This window comes from Bombus vosnesenskii, unplaced genomic scaffold (assembly GCF_011952255.1).
Source record: "Bombus vosnesenskii isolate JDL3184/JDL3185 unplaced genomic scaffold, Bvos_JDL3184-5_v1.1 scf7180000016273, whole genome shotgun sequence".
NCBI classification, from domain to species: domain Eukaryota; kingdom Metazoa; phylum Arthropoda; class Insecta; order Hymenoptera; family Apidae; genus Bombus; species Bombus vosnesenskii.
In genome coordinates this window covers 673,180-695,247 of record NW_022884342.1, presented here as the reverse complement: position 1 = coordinate 695,247, position 22,068 = coordinate 673,180, and the positions used below count along the sequence as shown (strand labels likewise).

The 22,068-nt window shown below is 44.4% G+C and overlaps 1 protein-coding gene across 2 annotated transcripts in view; it reads left to right on the top strand.

Moving 5' to 3' along the window:
* The window catches only part of LOC117242267 (homeotic protein antennapedia-like), a 350,813-nt gene that overhangs the window by 194,344 nt on the left and 134,401 nt on the right, over nucleotides 1-22,068 (top strand). The gene's annotated exons all lie outside the window — the stretch shown is intronic.

Below are 22,068 nucleotides of genomic sequence, written 5' to 3'. Positions count from 1 at the left end.
TTCTTCGAACGATTCACAGTTCCTCAAACTCGCAGCTGGGATAGTTAGATGATAATATCACTACAATTTCTATCATTTATCCCGCGTTATCCCGATTGTTCCGATCGATCACGTTTAAGTTCGAGTTTCCCACGGAAAAAGGGGGAAAACTGGCCGAAAATAAAGTGAGTTTGGTATCGCAAGGCCCGGGGGTAAAATAGGTGGTGTGTACCGCACCGACGCCTGACGGGGACCATAAATAAGGATCCGACGGTCGGTGCGGCTGCAGCCAGTGATAAGCGTTCCTTTGCCCCCTCCAGCACCCCTTCTTTCGAGTTTCTTCTTCGTCCTCTTCTTCCCGCTCGAACACCTCGAAACGCCTTCTCTGATACCATGCATCTTCACTTAGGGGTGGAACGAGGATTATTCTTGTTATTGTCGTTCGACCCGATTGCGCGGTCAAAAAGTTGGCCTACCAACGTTGTCCGGGAATTTACCCCAATCGAAAATTTGCAGACAAGACGTCGGTAATACCTGTGACTTTGTAGTATTTTCTTCGAAGTTTCCCAGTGCGGAATTGCTCGGAGAAAAATGATGACATGGCGTTTCGCCACATACAAGCAGCGTAACTCGTACAACGCTTGAAACTGGATTAAACTACAGTTTCGAATTAATTCGCCGGCCCTGTTAAAATACATACTAGCTGGTTGCAACCGCGCGAGATTATTGCAACACTTGCAACCCCTGTAACACACGGGTATAATTAGTTTGTCAAAGTGACAACGCTATGCTTTTTTGTCCCCCTACGACGGAGACACGTCCCAGCGGTACGATTCGACGATCCTCTTACGAAACACGTCGTTTCTATTTGGAATAAGCTGTTGCTACAATTGGACGTTTCGTCTACATTCAAACACACCTACGCAATTAAACGATACAACGTTGCTTTGTGTCGAGCTTCTTTCAAGAATCTCGAACGATATCGTAGGCTAAATCTGGCAATAAATCCACGGGTTCGCGGAGGCGTAAGATGGTAACACGGTCGGTCGACCTGTATTGCCGCGAATATCGTATCGGGCAAACGGGGGTTGGAAACACACGAGGTGGCTGAACGTTTCCTAACTGTGTAACGTATAGGTGGAGCTGGGCTCCTTCATCCCCTACGGGCAGCACGAAGCGACCATTTCTCATATCAGTTTAGCCGACACTTTCGAGAACTTGCTCGGAGAGCCCGGGGCGTCGCGACGTCACCCGATGCCTCTTGCCCTCTTGCCTCCTCGTCTACCTTCCGCCTCCAACCCTATTCCGACTCTTCCACGACACCTTGCCTACATTGGGCTTCCTCCCTTTCTCAACAACCCCCTCTTTCAACCCTCGTCTCATACTTCAACTTCCATTTGCGTTCAAGATCGTCCCCGTTTTATCCTGTGACTCGCTCAGATACGGAGAAGCACACGCACGTGCGCGTCTTTTCTCTCCTTTCCTCTGCTTCTTTTCTACCCTGTTGGCAGTCGCAACCCTCGCAGTCGGCCGTGTGCCCGCGGCTGCGAGATAACCGATGCCCGAAACTTAACAAATCCAACCGCAGATGATGAAGAGCTGCGCGACCTTCTGGATCAACTTTGGCCAAGAGAGAGTACGCCAAAGGTAGCAAAGATTATTTTATGCCCCAGCGAAAGTCGTCTGCGTTTGCATACTCCTCGCTGTATCGCCGATTTTATCGTTTGGAAAATGTATTAGGTGATCCGAAAAGATCCTTTCCTTTTTTTAAGGAAACAATCGATGCACATTTTCCGTTTTCTGTTATTTTCTCCAATTACGTATGATCCATTTTGTTCTATCAAAATAAGGATCACAACGTTCGACAGATTAGGTTTCATGTTTGTATAAAGATGCATCGTTGTAGAAGACGTGTCTGTAAAAGAGAGACAACGAAATTTTTCTCTGTCGCTTGTTCACTGTCATTTAGTTCCAAGTCATAGTCTACTCCTGCAGCGTTCTGTCTATTAGTGGATTTTAAAATAGGTATAGACGATTTACGGTTCTTTATCGGGTAATATAATGACGCATTTAGGTGTGTTGTTATTTTGCAAAAAAATTCCCCGTTGATTCGGCGGGGACCGGGGCCGTTTCGGTCTTTTTAACTGCAATCATCCAGGTTATGCGACTCGCATGTCTTTTTGCTTCCAACCGCAAACCTATCTTCCTAAATTTCCGCGAATTTAATACCGCGACCGGCCACGTTATATATCGCTGAACGTGAATTAAGTGTTTTCGCAGGTGTTATACGTTATTCAATAAAAAGTAACGGTTTCAAGACACAGTTAAGCCTGATAAATGGCCGCCTAGATAGTATTTTTAAATGGGCGGGGAAGGGGTAGCCGGGCGCATTGCTCGTATAAATTCGTCCAATCTTCCAGTTGAGCGCGGAGAACTCGCGTATTTCTATTGAATTCAATAATTCAAACGCGGATACTCTATATCACACAGAGCATACTAAATGGCGCTACTTGCACGTGCTCTTAATTATCGGTTCAAGTAATGATCCGGTTACCCGCGATTCGTAAATTCAATTTCTCGCATCGTAGCTTGTCATTCTGAGAGATCATGCACGATTGAACGCCGTGATTTGGAAACCATCGTTTCCGTGTCGAGTAGAGAACAGATACGATCTTCCATCGGGAAATTCTGTTCGAAAATCATCGAGATCTCCGCAATTTCTCTGTCAATTCGTAAACGCGCATTCCTCAGCACCCGAGAAATGTTTTTCGTGCAAGCTCGAAGGCATAGACGCGTTTTAGAACAATTTTAACGCAGAGCCGTAGCGGTGAGAAGCTGAAACCGAACGCGCTTGACGTTATGGCTGCCGTCGGATCGTTCCTCGATGGCAGATCGCTCGGGACGTCAAAACGTACCGTAAACGTTAACCCGCGAGAGTTTCGAAATTACCGCACAGAAGCAGAAACAACGTTCCTGGCGTGACGGGGGACGATATCGCGAATTTATCACGCTCGCTAAACGCACTTTTGAATATTTTGTCGGAGGTGCCGATGAGTGTATGTAACGCGGAATAGTTGGGTGACAAGCTGTTTCCAGTCTCTTTACCAGTTGATATAATTTCGCGTAAGAAATATGCCCGTCGCGCGTCAGCCTCGCCAAGCGCGTTACATAAAGTAAGTAAATTAATGATCGGGTAGTTAAACAGCAAATGTATCACACGTGGAGTAGGTATTTTGAATTAATGGCCGACTATTAATTTCCGAAGCAGTTTTCAACTCCTCGGCCGAACCGGTATCCCTGCCATGATATTTTTCTCTCGGTTACGAGCAAATTGTTGCCGATCCTCCGCGCAAATTAATTCGTTCGATCGGCTTCTCGATCCGGCACGCTCGAAATTGCTAATATATTGGACACCTTCTCTTCCGTTCATGCATCCAGAATAATCCCCGTGAATCGTTGCAATTACGCCTGCGATTATTCCTTCCGATCGCGATTTCGTTTCCTGCGATTTCGTCCTTGAATCTTCGCAAAACGATGCGAATGTTCGCGCCAATGCCACCCTGATCGAGCGAAGCGGCGCGCAGGCGTGCGCTTCATAATTGAGAACACCGTGTTGCCGATCGCGAATGTTCCGCAATTTTGCCCTGTCGTGCAACATTCAGGCGAATAAATCGCGAATTAGAAGACATAAATCCGAATGAACGCGTCGAGGTAGGAAAAACACGGGTGGCGAATCGGGTCGCGGTTTGCCGGTCCACTTTTAATGCCGAAACATCGCCGGACATTGTGTTCCGTTACACTTTGAAATTCCTTTCGGTACATTCTTCACGGATCAGGTTAAAAGCCGGAGCGTCGCCTACGAGAGTGACCTTAACCGTAGCAAAAAATATTTAAATCGGCTCGTTTGAAAGTACAATGGGATTGTTTTGCGGCCTGGAGGAAACGCGCGAGTCGCTTTCAGGAGGAGATAGGCGCACAAGGGTAGGCCACAACGGGAGCCGGACCCGAGGGTGTGAAAATGTTTTTAGAGCAAGGTCAAGCGCAATTGCATCACCTGTACGTACCTTCGACTTCTACCTGGCTAAGCTAACACTGAAAAACGAAGCTAGCCACGGCCGTATCCATAAATTCGAGCGGTCGTAACGAAAAAACAAGTCAAAATGCCTAAAACTAGGTAGTTACGGAGGATGTCTAGTAACGGTACAACGACTTCGACCTTTTTGCGGCCGAAGGTCACTGCTCTGTCGTTTCCACAAGCGTGCTGTTTGCCTCGATGCCTGCTCGTTCCCAGGACACTCGCGTATATCTCTACGGTCACGATTTTGACTGTTGTGAAATACGAGAATTCCAACATGATATCGCTGCTTGCGGAATCTTTTGCAACGAACTGACGCGACCACTCGTCGCGTTTCGTGGTATATCACGAGATACGCATTCCATCGAGAGAGTCGTTAAGCAGAAACATCGGAAATACGTGGATATTTGATCTTCAATCGGTCGAAACTGATAATTCGACGGTTGCATTACCCAGGGGAGGATTATCTGGAAAAAGCCGGACGACGGCGGAAGCATAGCACCAGTGCAGTTTGTCGTAAATCATAAATCACGACGGCCCATCGAAACGGACGACATTTACGCTAAAACGATTAAGTATGTCTCGCGTCGATGATTTACGAAGTCGTTGCAGTCGGAAAGAATACAGACGACAGAAGGAGCAAAACGAACGACGGAAAGAACATGGTGGAGGGTGAAAGGGGGCGAAAGAGAGGAACCGCGACAGGGTAAGCTGAAACGAGAGACGGAGGAAGAGGGAAGAGCGCAGGGTATCGCGAGACCATGATCGATTAATGAATTCGACTTGGAACGGATAAGACACGAAGAAACCTCTCTCATTTGTAAGTTGAATTATGACAACGATCGCTCCGGCCGTTCGTTAGCCATTATTTATAAATTCAACGTTAAATGGGCAGGTTGGATATGAAAAGTCCGTCGGCCGTCCGGGGAGGAGACGGCCAGAAGAACAGCGGGACGATAATGGACGGGCAACAACGAAGAACCGGCGATTCCGTTGTTGCCGTCGTTGATTTATAAGTTCAACTCCAGACGGACAATATTTTTGTTTTAATGTTCCTTTTATCCGAAAGTGTACGTGCCCGGACTGCCGGATGGGTGCGAGGTGGACATAGGTGGTTGATGATGTCACTCGCTTTAAGCGAGCGAAAACTCGAGGGAAGGAGAACGGGAGAGGGAACATCGTACGAGGCACCGGACATCGGGACTACACGGTGCCTAGTTTAAGCTGGGTTGTCGCGATGGCACACAGAGATTACATCGTACACCGCGGAATATACCGAAGGTGTCGGCGACGACGATTCTTAGCTACACGAAGATTCTTAATAGCCGGTCTCGCCGTATGACTTGCTTTACGCTTGATCCTTGCTACACCATTTCTTTGCGCGCACGATGCCCGCTACTTTTCACGGCTTTCGAAAAATCTCTCTACGAGATAGTGTCGCCTTTATGGAGCTGCACGTTTTATGGAGAACCGTGGTAGAGTAACAAGTGTGAGAAAGGTGAAAGAAAGAAAAAGAGAAAGGTACGAGAACCAAGGCTCCTGAATAAAAATCTTCCGGTCCTAGTAACAACGTCTTATGTAATTCTACCATCTGTTTTCTAAACTGGAATATCGTTGCGTCCGTAAGAATTGATATGGCGGCAAACAGAGTGTGACTGATTAACAGACTTATACCGTTACGGTAATTAATGAATATTCGCTGATAAAAAAAAAAAAGAAGAAAAGAGAAAAAAGAAGTAGAAGGTTTTTCGGCGTCAATGCTTGCTGCAATTTCACATATCAACGAAGGCAACGAGTTCGATACGATTGCGAACAATTAAACGCGGGCAATTAAATCTCCGTCGAATACGCGATAAATTGCCGAGATCTAGACGAAACAATTTGTTGGACATTAATAATTAGTAGTTCGTTAGCAGGCGTAGAAGGTGCAGTGGCGCGGAGATCGCCCCCGATTAGACACTCGGTGGAACGGGTTCCTCGATCGTCGGCCGTTTTAAAAGTCAGAGAATTGCGCAACGGAACGCTGCCTCTAATTATAATTGTTCCATTGATAGCATCCACGCATCGGCCAGAGCCCTGGAATGGAAAAGAAGTGCGTGGCTGACGCATTGGGGAATTTTTCTTCAGGCTGGAACGCGCTGCCGTGGAAATGCGGTTTGCATACGTTCGTAACGCGCCGCACGATGCCGTACCCGCGACATCTGATTAACATGAGAGGCCTGAAACACCTGTGTGCCTCGATTCACTCGAATAATTATTCGCGAGTTCGTTCGGTTCACGACGTTCGCACAAGGACGCGCATTAAACATTTTCTCCGTTTCGTTTAACGGTCTGTCCATGCGTAGCATCCATTTTTACCGAACGGTCGAGAAAAACCTGCGACATTTCCTTCTGCAGCGCGTTTACCATTTGGTCGAACGACCTTGTTGATTATTAGCGCGCGCAGAGTTGTACTTCCGGCGAACGAGTTACGGGAATCGCTAAACGATAATTTAGCGAAACTTTGGCAAATTTTCTAAATATCCATCGAATCGTTTTTGCTTACGTTCGATCGAGTACCACTGCGAAGTCGGTTCGACGTAAAAGAAACAACCGGGGATACTCGCTTTTTGTCCGCTTCTTTTTCCTCCAACGTTGCCGTAACAAACGACTAATGGCCGGTTTCGAACGGCCACTTCGTATTCGACGTTCATTGAGTCATAAAAGCCGATAATGATCGCTAAACTGCGCGATCTTGCGTACGGTTGTACGCTAACCAGCCAACAGTTTTCTCCATTAGGATAGGGAGAAATTATGCGAACCGGATAGAAGAAAAGGAAGGTCGCGAAGAAATGAACTTATAAGAAATAAAAGTAACGTTTACGCCTTCGAGCTCGCAGTTGCATGTACGACGCGTACATCGGAACGTTTCCTATGTGCTTGGCAGGTGTTACTGTTTATGGGAATCCCCTGGAACAGCTTATCCGTGCGCGCGCGATGAGGGAGCCTCCGATAAGGAGGATAGCGGTTAGCTTTCGCTTAACCCGGTTCTAATTATGGTATTCCCATTCCGTGCATTATATTCCATATGTACAGGGTGTGTCGTATAAACGTTAGCTCGCGATGGAAAGGTATTGCGGGTTATTTTTCAAGAGGCCTAGAAACGATGGAAAGTAACGTTAAATCTATTCCACAAGAATGTATAATACAGAAATAAAATTTATTGTATTCGAGCGATTAGCATTTTGTAGGAAGGATTATTATCGCGCCTAACAAGCTCGTCTAATTGTTCGCGATTTGATTTGAAATAACTGCGAAGAATAGACGATTTAATGGTGAAAGAATAAAGATGTTGCTTCGATGTTGTTTATCTTATCTTTAATTCAACGATTAAACGCATCGGCGAATACCGTCAAAGTGGCGAACATCTAACTCTTAGAAATGTTTGATTTAACGTTTGGCGAGCACGGGACCTCGTTACCGTTGCGAGTGAGTAATTCTCGGCCGCTCCGTATACACTGTATATAGCCCCTTACGATCATTACTCCGCTACCCGGTTACGTAGTAACCGCGAAGTTGACCATGATAAAACGAGAAACTGGTTCGAGGACCATGCATGCGATAGAGCTGTTAATGATAAATCGAAATATGCAGACTGTAAAGAAAGGTATCGGACGTGGCGGTAGCTACGGGGGCTACACCTACACAAACATGAATATACATGTGTGCACGGATATCGATATCTTTTGCTCGCTGCCACACAGCCGAGGGAATCTTCCTCTCGTTGGTTTGGTCGCGTCACTCGGATTTACGTATCCTCGTTTCACCCTCTACCGAGAGAGCCTGCTTAATTAAGCGTTTAAGAGATGAAACTGGTTCTGATGTTCTTCCTTCTGCTCGTTGTTCTTTCGCCGCACGCATATGCTTACGACACAGCTGTTGCCGCGGCGGAGTTAAGTTGTCCGACTTTTGAGGAGCGCCGATTGTCTTCGAAATTAATTAAACGTTTCCACGAGTCGCGACGTCTCGTTCCCCTTGGTCTTTGCCCCCGTACCTCGCCTGTGTCTAGTCGTCTGTCTAACAACAATGCCTCCTTTTAACCGATTTCAAGTCGTCTCTAGGCCGAGACCAGGCGTCCAATATGTTGCGTGCTCGTTTACCACCAGCGAACACGATCTTCCAGCGTTATCTCTCTTTCTCTTCTTTCTTTCTTCGGACGTCCTGTGAACCGAAGCTCGAGTTTCACCGAAAGCGATTTATATTTCCGATTATGCAATAAAACCGTCTCGATACACTATTTGCCTGCTGCCTGTTTCTTGGACGTTCGTTCACGAGAAATATCGAGGGAATATGTTTCCAAATAGGCGGTTTCGTGAAACGCATTGAATCAAAACGCGTAACGGAATCGCAACCGGACTGTGTACTACGTCTTATGAGGTGTTCCCGTTGTTAAGTACGATTTACCGTAAATTCTAGAGATTTTATCGGTTCACATCCCGCGGCATTGCTCGGGCTCGTGTAGGAATGTCGTTTTGTAAGCGTTCGCAGCCGCCATTGATACCGAGGCGAGCCACCACGCTGTTATCTCTGACCTCTGAGAACAATCGAGTGATCGTTCTATTTCTTTCGTATCATCCTGTGCGAAGCTCGTCTAAGTTTTCTTCCATTTTTTCTTTTTTTTTTTTTTTCTTTTCCTCGTTCGCCGTTGTGCAAAGTACGCTCCTGCGCGCACGAGTGCCTCGTTATTGAAACCTTGAATTTGAATTGAAAATTGAATATGTAACTCGCCTCTTAATCGCGTGTAACGTTGGTACGCGGCTTGTACTCAGCGCACGTATTTTTTGCATTTCTGAAATGCGCTCGCGTATGTCGTAAGCTGAAAGACTGCAAAGTGCGATACGACACGTCGTTGCGCCTACCTGTACCGACGTTTTTATCTTACCTTTCTATTTAAATGCTGCGTCGCTAGGTACTCTCTACAGCAAACTTTGCTTCTGCAGTAAAAGGGAGTATAAGGAATTCCATCTATTTCTACATTCTCTTCATTTAAATATAAACACGTTTGCGCGAACGATTTTTGACAGCAAACAACCCTCTGTTGCTTGAAACAGCATCGACTTTGTGATCGACAACCGTCAAAGTTCACTGCAATCTAAACGACTAATTTTTCTTGACTAAAACAATTAGTTCAAACGGATAGAGTATAAGGAAAATTGTTCAAACAAGGAGTATTTTACACTCTCTACAGCAAACTTTGCTTCTGCAGTAAAATGGTACATAAGGAATTCCATCTATTTCTACATTCTCTTCATTTAAATATAAACACGTTTGCGCGAACGATTTTTGACAGCAAACAACCCTCTGTTGCTTGAAACAGCATCGACTTTGTGATCGACAACCGTCAAAGTTCACTGCAATCTAAACGAGTAATTTTTCTTGACTAAAACAATTAATTCAAACGGATAGAGTATAAGGAAAATTGTTCAAACAAGGAGTATTTTACACTCTCTACAGCAAACTTTGCTTCTGCAGAAAAATGGTACATAAGGAATTCCATCTGTTTCTACATTCTCTCCATTTGAATATAAACACGTTTGCGCGAACGATTTTTGACAGCAAACAACCCTCTGTTGCTTGAAACAGCATCGACTTTGTGATCGACAACCGTCAAAGTTCACTGCAATCTAAACGAGCAAATTCGATACTTTTCTTGACTAAAACAATTATAATTCAAACCGGACAGAATATAAGAAAACCTGTTCATACAAGGAGTACTATACACCGATTGCTTTACACCACAAGAATATTTCAACATCTTGTCTTTGTACTCGCATATAACTCAAACGCATCATTCTAAATCACTTGAAATCTCAAACGAGTTGCCCGCAAGCAAGCGAGAGCCCTTGGTCCTCGTTGGAAGAAATTGATAAGAAGAGCGCGTAACGGGATAAATGACAAAAGGGCCTGGTCGTGGTGCAGGTGAACGAAAGGAGTAGGTAGGGATAGGTAGGGAGAGTCGGGTGTAGGTGTAAAGTGAGCGTGATCGTACGATGGATGAGCGAGGGGTACCAAGGGGGAGTGGTCACCGGTTGAAGTCTCGTGCTGACCTATTCCTTTCTGTGCCGCAGCAGTGCATTATGGCCGCTCTACAAGGCTCTTGGCCTCGGGTCTGCCTCGATCACCATAGACGGTCTCCGGCGTTTGTCTAAACGCCAATGCGTTATCCTTTGGTTTCGCGCGCGGATCACTGGCTGAAATCTTCGAGAATCGAAAACGTTTCGCGTTCGCGACCGTGCTTCTTTCTCTCTCTCTGTTCTTTCTTTCTCTCTCTCTTTGTTTGTCCTTCTGCCTCTCTGTGGTCGCGGTTGGCCCACAGTGGAACGTGGCCACGCTGGTGTTTCCTGATGGCGCTGCTCGCCGTATCTGTGTACGTGTGAGCAGCAGTGTGTCAGCTCGTCGAGACCGACGAGGGGAACAGCGGAGAGTTTGCCGGAAAGCAGAGAGGGGACTTGTGTCGTTGCGGCACAATGGGACCACTACTGCAACGCTGTAAGTATCCCGAGAGCTTACAGACTGATCTCTCTCTCTCTCTCTCCCTCGGCTCTCATCTTACTCGACCTCTCTTCTTCCCTCGTTGTCCGGTGCTTATACCCCGTGCACTTTCGTTCTTGCAATAGTCTCTCAAAGCTTTTGCGCCGCCGGGCTTTGGCTACCATCGGTGCACGGGTATTTCTGGGATTAAGAACCCGGCTGGAAGCGTACGCCAGGCCAACTGGTGCGCTAGAATCGGCCGAGAATCCGGTAAAATCTAAACGGCCGTAGCGTACGACCGTGTCCTCGTGGTATCCGTTTCGCGATAAAGTCTACTTTCCAAGTGGATCGACGACCACGAGGAGAAAAAGAACGAGGGAAATTTCTACGCGTCGCGTCCATCGAATATCGCCTGGAAAACTGTAGTCGAGCGCGTTGCTCGAAGAATCGAAGCTGATGAGTCGCTTACTTACTTCTTTTCTCTTTGGTCGTTGCTGCGTTCCAGGTCTAAGTGGAAAATTATAGGATGGCGAGAGCGCGGTCAGTGAAACGTGGTACCGTAACTATCCGATCGAAGTTGGGTTCGCGGGTACTGGAACAGCGCGCGAGCTTAGGAGAATCTAGAGAGACAGACCAACCGGTTCGCGACTTTGGCGGCCGCCATCTTCCCCTCTCCGTTTGTCTGTTTCGCCTCGCGTGAGAACCTGCTCCCTATATATCCACCTTTCTGCACTCTGGGCTACTCTGGCCGAGAGTTCCGTTTACGAATTTTTTTCTCCGCGCATTTTTTGTCGCCCCTTAACGACCGAACAAAGCGAGCCATTTTTATCGATAAAAAGCGTTCTCTCTTTTTGACTCGCCAATCTTCTTCAGACGAACGCGAAAGCTGTTCCCTGGTTCGATCCTAGCTGCGTACTAAGAATATACCGTGTGTATGTTGGAACGAGAGTAGGAACCGATGATCGGAAGAAACGTGAGCGAATGGAGGATTACGTACGCGAAAAGATTAATGAAATGTTGACCGTTACGCGCCAGCCGTGGCAACAGTCACGCGATCATCTTAAAGAGGATTAGCGGACGAAGCGCGACGCGACGTCGCGCAGAGGATGAGTTATCATCTACTTAATTTAATTATACGTGCCAGTGTTTTAAGATGCGCAGGATTTTTACGCTCCACGGACCATAATGCAGCGTGCTCTGTCCACCACTGGTATAACTCACTGCCGCTGCTTCTTGCATTAACGTTTCGCGTGCCTTTTGCCGGAATTTAATATTCATTCGTCGCCTTATCGCCTTACTAATTTTCTCTTTGCCTGCGCGCAATATTTCCTACGAGATTCCAACTCGAATGTACGATGACAATGACAAACGTAACAGTACGAAATCCATTTTTACGTACAAGATAGAGCATTTAGGCTGTAAGCCGTGCAGTTTTGTCGATAGAAACAGGGTCAAGCTACGAGCAGCAGGACACCTTTGCCTGCAGCTTGATTATCCTTGTCCTCGTTACGCGATAACAACGCAACCAGAACGTAGCCAGAGCTCGAAGAAGCTCGTGCATCGAGCTGAATTCCAGTGTACGCAACACGTACAAATCGAGGCAATTAAACGTGCGTAACGCGTGCTAGTGCTATTCGTAGTTACACGCTTGATGCTGTGTCTAATTCATCAAGAAGGGACGTTCGTATTCCAGCAACGCAATGCTGCACCGTTGCGCCTATGTACTTTTAGCTTCGATCACATCCTTGGGCCTCCATTTTCATGACCTTCCAATGAACTTTCAATCGTATCGTCCACCAGTGAAAAAAGAAACCGAAGTGGTAACAGATTTAAATAGACTTGCCAGAGTTCCATTAGGAAATTTGCGTCAGTTTTCTTCAATCTGATTTACGTACTATCAGAAAACTGTGAGACCAAGACACAGTTGTTAGTGCAACTCTTGCAAACACAAAGCTTCGTTACGTACATATTTACATTGGACCGCGATCTTCCACGTTATTCTCGTTAATTTGGCTCGTTACTTTTCCCACGAAACTAGCACGTGTCCTAATACTTTGATATCAACCACATTTTCCTATTTTACGAAACCCACGATCGATCCTTTCGTGGGAGAAGAAACGCGGTCGAGGAACATCCGGGATGCTACACACGCGACGCAGAAATTCGCGTGTATTCGCGGCGATGCAGGATCTCCGCGCTAATCTGCCGACACATTGGCCTATCGCGGTCGTTCTGTACCCAATCGGGACACGGGGATCATGAGAATCCAGCCGGCATAAATCAGAATGGATGACGAAACTCTGAGCGCTTGTTCCAGCTAAAGGGATTTTCTAGGTCGCGAGAGTGGAACGTCGACCGTGCATCGTTCGCCGATTCGTTGCTGGATTTCCAGCGATGGGAGAACAACGTTCGACCGGCTTGGCCGATTAAAATCCCATAAGACGGTGTCGCGCGTGCCGCGTTTACGCGCAGATTACCTGACAGAACACTTAATGACTAGCCCGTGATTCATGGTGCGTTTTAACACGTTCACACCGCTGCATACTTACAAATAATTCTTACGTAATATAGGAAAGAGTGGGAATGTGAAATACTCATTTTACTTTTTAATTTGGATAGTCCGGCAGTGATGGTAAATAAAAAATGGAAGTGAATCGAAAACGGATGTTACTTTGCAAAGACGTTATCAATCGTTGTTAAACGCGTAATTACTGCGGATAGATATAATTCTTTTAATGTCACATATTTCTACGACGATTTATTACCAACGTTTACTCTATCTGCCTGTGTAATGCAACATTATCGTTATGAAGATATTGCCCATAATTTCATGATTTTTAATTTACGTCTCCCGTTCAAGTGAGTGTTATTATACGATGATATTATATAGGGTGGTTGGTAAGTGGTGGTACAAGCGAAAAGGGGGTGGTTCTAGGCGAAAAAAGAAGTCGAAAATATAGAATAAGAATTTTTCGTTCGAGGCTTTGTTTTCGAGAAAATCGACTTTGAATTATCGCTCGGTACGCCTGCACTTTATCACGTCTCGTTATAACGTCTCGATGGAAAGATTAAAAAATTAAAAAAAAATTTTTATTCTATATTTTCGACTAGAATCACCCCCTTTCCGCCTGTACCGCCAGTTACCAACCACCCTGAATATCGTATATTAGCTTGTCTGGAAAGTTTCTTTCGTCTCAGAAACAAACAGATGCGGAACATTTTCATATTATATTTTATTACGCGTATTAATATACAAAATGGATCGCACGGTGTAAATCGTAGGATAAAAAAAGTAACGGATCGAAAGAATATAAAACAGAAAATGTTCCTATTGTTTCCTTCTAAAACCTAACATACCGTGACGAGCAAAAGTGTAAACAGACTCGGCTGCTTTTACGTAGAAGGCGATAATACTAATTTTTCAAGCGATCGGTAAAGATTAGGTAACACTAACTACAAGCTGCGTCTGATTAACGAAACGTAATAGTTCATTTTCATTGACATTAATAATGTACAGAACGTTTTACAAAAATGGACATCCAAAAACATGTTTGCGCTTTAACACCTTCGCGTGTCATTTAGTTCGACGAAACAGGCCGGACTGAAGCTCGTAAACAAGAACTAACATTCAGTCAGGGTCGTAACGGGCAAAAAACAGTCCGCGAGCTCGGCTTCTTATGTTTACGTTTGGCTCAAGTATCTGGTCGCGAGTCAGGCTCGCGATATTCGTGTTTGGGCCAAAATCTTCATCGCGAGACTGACTCGCTAAAATACGACAAGGGGTTAATTATACTCGTCGAATTATGGTTTCAACCCGGTATTTCGTCCACTTTTCTTTACCTTTTTTTAATGCTTTTAATCTACGAGGCATACTGTCAGTGAAATGTTTAAGTGTTTATACTATACGCGTCTAGCGATAGCTTGCTTCAATGGCAAGCAAATTACTGAATGAAGAGGAGATGGATTAATAACAAGGATCGATAATAAGATTAATTAAAGTTGCAACGAATTCGTGCCAGAAGCTGTTCCGTTTCGTCTCGAATCATTCGCTGCGCTGATGCTCTTGATTCGATATCCGACGTTTGCACGTTAGCGCTGGTGAAATTGGCAGCGGCAACTGGCAGCCAAACGTTTTGTCAAAGATATTAAGGTGCACAGGCCAATTTGTCTAGAGTATCAGGTGCGTCAGAATTGGGTTTGATTGTTTCATAATGGCTGAGGTAATTCAATGCGTGCGTTACGGTAAAGTTAAAATATGCGACTCATTCGAATTGCGTTAATTATCCGTACGCCATTAAACGTACCATTGGAATGGTGGGATAATTTAGCAAGCGTTCGCAACATTTTTCATCTTGTTATCGTCAATGTTGACGCTCGGTAAAGTATTACGAAATTTGCTTCTCATTCAAACGTATGCAAACTTTACGTCACATCGTATAAACATCTCGTGCTATAATCTTGTACTATCAATTACCCGAAAAGTAGCATAAGCGCTTAATTCTCGGGCGGCAAGAGTGGCTAGCATGAAAATATTTCACATCCATTAACTTCCAAATTACAGATACGCGTTATTGTACGAACCTGACAGTAAATTCAGTTATCGTCTACTTTATTTTATTTCTGTAAAATAGAACATTCGATACTGTTGACAACGACGACCCAGCCTCTGTTGGATTAATTTTAGGAAACCGTGCAGGAACGTAAATTCCACGTCACAGAGAAATATCTACCGTCCATTGGCACAAAAACTTAGAGATTCGTAACACGATCCTGTAGATAAATACAACTACTGCGCGTGGCTCCATCTGTTTATCTCGTTGGTGGAAAAAGATACTACTTACAAGACGTCTCCACCGAGCCAACTACTATCTCGTCAACCAATCAAACTGCGTGAAACCAGTTGACACCCTGTCATATGAGCACCGCCGTTCCTCTCTATCGCAGTTCCAATAACCAAGAAACAAGCGATATCGAGTCTCACATGTGTATCGCGGCACGCCTCTACGGCGAGGTACATTCGAGCCGCGTCCACCTGTCCGCGGAGCGAGCGAGGGACGAATATTAACCGCATCCCGCGCGGAACGGTGTATCAGCGGCGAGATTATTCGCGAGCAGGGCACACGTGTATCGTGTAAACGCGTAAGTGTAGCGTACACAGGCAACCGCCTCTCGGTTACTATAGCGGACGGGGCCCGACCGGCGGGTTTCTGTTAGGTTATGTTCACCTGCCTCGGTGGATCGCAGTTGGGACTGAGCGGGCTCGGTCCGTAACCGGCTGGGCAGCATGTCACCCTCTTGCGCGGGTGACTCTATGCCTGGTTCCTTTTACTTTGCAGTCTTGTCACGCCTTCCCTTCCATAGCCGCCGTGGAGAATACTGCGAGGAAGCGAACGAGTCGGCGAAGAGAGCGAGCGGTGCAGGCGAAAGCTACCTCGAGAGGAACGTTTACACCGCGGCCGTTGGCCGTTTTTCGCATTCGCGAGAATCTCACGCAGTCGTGGCTTAAGGCCGCCGACTGATAAGGCAACATCCCGGATACGAATGCTCCATCCGCGAACGATTTTTTCACGCGCTCCACCAGCTCTCCGAGCACCGACCGTGCGTAACGGGATCGCTTACTCTCTCTCTCTCTCTCTCTCTCTCTCTTTCTCTTTCTATGAGCCGGCGAATATTTTCGCCCGTTTACGCCGCACCGATGGGGACGTTGGCGTGCCAACGTTGAAGCGTTGCTGCGCCTCCGCGATCATTCGATAAATTGTTAATCGATCGGCTGTCTTTTCACCACTTCTGACAATAATGCCTCGTTGTACGCCAATAAATGTATTTGTCGGGATCGTAGTCGCTTGGAGTGTACATTCGCTGTAATCATCTTCTTAAGTGTAGCTTCTGCCGAGCATAGCGGTATCCGTAATTCTCGTAGGAAAGCTTCCAGGTTATAATTAATTTTTATCTAATTTCACCGAGCCTCGTTTTGTCGTACTCTTTTTTCTGTCAACGGCAGGAAATATGGTACGCTATTTATGACCGCGTTGCGTCTTCCGTAGTCGACCGGATGCGCGCTCGTTCGCAGCCAGTCGAGCTCCGAAAAGCCGCGATATATCAGCGCGATTCTTGGGACACGCGAAGACGAATATTGGTCGACTCAGACGCTATAAAATATGCTGCTGTATCAACAAATTTGCTAATTCGCCGAACCTTGCTTAGGAAATACGCATTTTCCTCGCGGTAAGTTATATTCAGGTATCGCGACCGGATCCTATTTATTAGCCATCGTACGTACGACATTTTAGACTAACCAGAATCGCGAGTTTATTTTTATTTAGCGACTAGTTTCGGCGCAAGCTGGCGTTATACATCGATAGCTCGCGCACGATCAATTAATCTGGCTTAATTGCAATCACTTGATAATATCGCGGCGCACGGCTGTCGCTCCTTTCCCCATTTATGGAACAACGTATTTAGAAATTACGCACCGGAGCATTCACGTGGACGATGGCGCGCATGTGAAGCCGCGGAGCACACGCGTACCGGTTCCATAACGAGGATTACTTCATCCTCCTTGTCCTTCGAGGAGCCACCGACTCTCGCGCGATTCGCTCGGCTAGCCTTCTCTTCGCTACCATATAGCTATCAGAAAATAATGGAATACCTAACGTTTACTCGGTTTATTCAAAGAATGTCAGAATGGTGGAAATACTAGAAACTGATATACAGGGTGGTTGGTAACTGGTAAAAGGAAGTCGAAAATATGGAATAAAAAATTCTTTTTTTCAATTTCGCCATCGAGACGGCGATCTACAGCGAGGTCCGTTATAACGAGACGCGGTAAAATGCAGGCGTACCGAGCGAGAATTCAAAGTGGATTTTCTCGAAAACAAAGCCTCGAACGAAAAATTGTTATTCTATATTTTCGACTCCTTTTTTCACGTAGAATCACCCCCTTTCCGCTTGTACCGCCAGTTACCAAGCACCCTGTATATTTTGGTTAGAAATGTTAGTTATGCAACACCTTTTAAATTTTGTTGAAATCTCTTGACAAAGTGATGTTCAATCTCCCCCCAAAAAAAGAAAAAAAAATCATAATGAATTATTCGGCAGATCGAAGACTAACGTAGGCACCTTAAGAAAGGTGTTAAGCGAGTAATAACACCTTCCAAACCTTTCTAATCTCTGACAGGCAGAACGAACGTATTGGACTTGAAATACAAAGAGATAAATTTGGAAAAAGTGTTCGAAGCTGTAATAAAGGAAGATTTAGGTGAAGAATGAGACGTCGGAGAAGGCGCATCAGCGGAATGGAAATAGATAAAAAGTAGGTCAGTAGATAGAAGAGGGAAATTGGAAAAGCGTGGTCATAAGATAAAGACAAATTTAAGAGTCTCGGCGATAAGAGCAACGGCAGTACGATCGCGCAAAACAAGAATGACGATTTTCATTATCGGTTTAGTGGATCGCAGCCGTGTCACCGTCGAACGACCGAGAACTAGGGTTCAACGTTCACCGAGAACGTTTTCCAAGGAAAACAAAACCGTTCGAGCTCGTTTATCCTTCAGCCTGTAGGTAAGCCGTTTCGCGTCGGAAGTACGTTTACCAGATCTTGCACACACGTTCAATAGCGGTGACGAATGGTCCCTTGGGTTGCCGAATTCTTCCCAGTGGACCGTGGTTAGCACGGTCGCAGAAGCCAAAGGTTCTGAGACGGCCCGCGAGGACGTAACTCATCGCCACGCCTCTGCAACGTAGCACGTTGCATGAAACAGTGCTTCCTCCGCTCAACGTGCATACGTAACGCTCGCTCGGTCTGTGACAGCTGAGCCTCGCTATTCGCGTGTCCACGCGAAACTTTCTATAACGAACCACCCTTCCGTCACACTACTGCTCCACGTTTCCCCTTTTCGTGACCGGACCAAACGAGGAACAAAAGAGTCGAGCAACCTTTTCTGAATTTCCTGCCTTGCGATTTCTTTTCGTGTATCATAATTGGTCACGTTATGGACGATATGGTGAAAACGTATCACGGAACATAGTTATAATTGAATAATAATAGATTACAGAAACTAGTTTTTTTTTTATTTGCCAGACTATTTACAATTAATTCTCATTGAGAATGATAAGTAAATTGTTTTGACGTGGTACTGTAACTTGGATTATAATATTAAAGAGTAAAGTATTTTTTTTTTGTTTGTTTGGCAGACTATTTACAATCAATTCTCATTGACAATTATAAGTGAATTATCTTCGCTTGGTACTGTAACTTGGATTATAAGATTAAAGAGTAAAGTATTTTTTTTTTTTGTTTGGCAGACTATTTAAAATTAATTCTCATTAAGAATTATAAGCAGATTATTTCCGCCTAGTACTGTAACTTGGATTATAAGATTAAACAGTAAAGTATTTTTTTTTGTTTGGCAGACTATTTACAATCAATTCTCATTGACAATTATAAGTGAATTATCTTCGCTTGGTACTGTAACTTGGATTATAAGATTAAAGAGTAAAGTATTTTTTTTTTTTGTTTGGCAGACTATTTACAATTAATTCTCATTAAGAATTATAAGCAGATTATTTCCGCCTAGTACTGTAACTTGGATTATAAGATTAAAGAGTAAAGTATTTTTTTTTGTTTGGCAGACTATTTACAATTAATTCTCATTGAGAATTATAAGTAAATTATTTCCGCCTAGTACTGTAATTTGGATTATAAGATTAAAGAGTAAAGTATTTTTTTTTGTTTGGTAGACTATTTACAATTAACTCTCATTGAGAATTATAAGCAAATTATTTTACATCTCTTATATCTATTTCGCTTCTTATATATCTACCCCCTCTTATACACTCTATTATATTGCACTCCCTTAATTATTCTGTTTGTAAAAACTAAAACCAAAGACTGAAAATTGACAACTAATGACTAAAAACTACTGCAACTTTGGGCTTTTGCCCCCTTGCTGTGCTTCCTTCCTGTCGTCCCTCCCTGTCCTGTATTGCCCTTCTCTTCTCTTCTCTATTATTGCTCTTAGTTCTGTTAAACCTTCTCCAGTCTCATTTAGCGTTTTTCCTATGTCCTTTGGTCCTCCCGTTATTTCACATTCTTCTATATAACTTGGATTATAATAGTTTATAGTACGTTTGATTCTAGTTGAATCTAATGCTTAAATTTAAAGAGCATTGTCTTTTTAGTGTGCGGATCTGATCCGTCGTGTCAAGTAATTTGGTTTTGGTGGTTGTTAACTCTTTCTGATTGGAATCGTTGAAGAATTTCTATGTTGGAATTACTCGCCATTACTGTTCCCCATAGTTGGATCCCATAGGTCCAAACAGGTTTTAATACGACTTTCAGAGAACAGAGTTATAATTTAATCGATTACTCGTAGAGCTTGAAACACGCGACAAAACACGAGTTAACGTTACCATGATTTTCAACCCGCCAAATATCTCGCGTATACGTACGATGCGTTTCGTCGAGAGATGGCGTCGTCATATTCACGGAACCGTCGATATTCGGATCTCGTGTCAGAAATATCCTTCTTTCCCTTCTATCTCTTCATCTGTCGACTATTTCTCTTCCACCGGCGGCTCAGCTTCTCCTCTGTCTCTGTCAGCGGCCTTTCCCCAGCTTCGACCGGCTCTGGCGTTCTTTCGTCGGTTCGAAGGACGACCGCACGAGAGAATAAAGCCTATCCATACTCTCAATCTGTCAACCGCCTCCCACCCGGCTACACGGTACACATGGCGAATCAAGCGTTGTTATGTAAATATGGAAAAGGTTGTTGATTCATGCATGAGGAGGGCATGAATCTCGTTGTCTTGTCCGACGAGCCGTGAAACTGATGCATTTGTATCGCTAGCCTCTCTCGATCGTCTCTCGCGTATTGTGCCGTGGTACGCGTGCGTTACGTTCGCGTATCTGTTCCCCACACAGTTATACGTGTCGAACGAGCGGCGTTCGTGAATTTCTATTCGTCGAACGAAACGAACGTACGTTGCCATTAGCCAATCATAGAAACAGCTAAACATTATGGAAACAATATACGCGAGACAGGTGGTTTCTTTTCGTTGATCTCCGTGCTTGTTCGGCTGGAATCGATACGACGAAATTCACGCCGGTTCTATTAGAAAGATAAACTTGCGATTATAGGGCCATCGAGGAACCGAAATACAAGTTGAATTGCACGCCTCTCGGGTGTGTTCACGAACACATTTATTTATGGCGCGTTTCGGCGCGACTATACGCGCGGCATGTCGCGTGTGTGGATAGTCGCGACGACCAATAGACACCGCTGCTCTACGGCCGTGCAAGGATATTCACGGAGCCGCAATAAAGCATTTACCCACGCGTTGTGTATGCACATCTATCCTCATCCTCTGCGCGATATCGTTCGCGTATGCCTTCGTGCATACAATTGCATATCGTCCATCTTGGCCGCACATTGCAAATATGTATGAAACTGGCCTGTTCCTCGTGCTTCAGAAAGCGGCCGCTCGTGACGCCGTTCGCTTCACATTCGCTTGGAAACCCCAACTCGGTAATCGTTGCGGTTTTCCGCTCTTCACATTTCATTATTTCATCGACGATCCTGCGACTGATAGATGCTGATCCGTTGATCCGTATATTGATATAACATACCTGAAGTCAGTCGTAATAGTCTTTAGACAGATTTCTATATCCTGTTCTTAGTCTCGAGTTAATTTTGGCTGTATTCTGTGTAGTTTGATGTTCGATTTTGTTGAGGTTCACTGACAGAGCAACCAGTGGGTGAATTTGTAATAGGAAAATATATTGAAACAAGTATAAGTGCAGGTATAGTGTATGATGTCAAAATTAAATAGATTTGTTAATTTAATGAGTGATATTGTTGAGGTTTACTGATAGAGGAACCAGTGGGTGAATTTGTAATAGGAAAATATATTGAAACAAGTACAATTGCAGGTATAGTGTATAAGATGAAAATTAAATAAATTGTCATTATTATTTATTAATTTAATGTGTGATATTGTTGAGGTTTACTGATAGAGGAACCAGTGGGTGAATTTGTAATAGGAAAATATATTGAAATAAGTATAATTGCAGGTACAGTGTATGAAATCAACACTAAATAAATTATTATCATTATTTATTAATTTAATGTCTGATATTGCTGAGGTTTACTGATAGAGGAACCAGTGGGTGAATTTGTAATAGGAAAATATATTGAAATAAGTATAATTGCAGGTACAGTGTATGAAATCAACACTAAATAAATTATTATCATTATTTATTAATTTAATGTCTGATATTGCTGAGGTTTACTGATAGAGGAACCAGTGGGTGAATTTGTAATAGGAAAATATATTGAAATAAGTATAATTGCAGGTACAGTGTATGAAATCAACACTAAATAAATTATTATCATTATTTATTAATTTAATGTCTGATATTGCTGAGGTTTACTGATAGAGGAACCAGTGGGTGAATTTGTAATAGGAAAATATATTGAAATAAGTATAATTGCAGGTACAGTGTA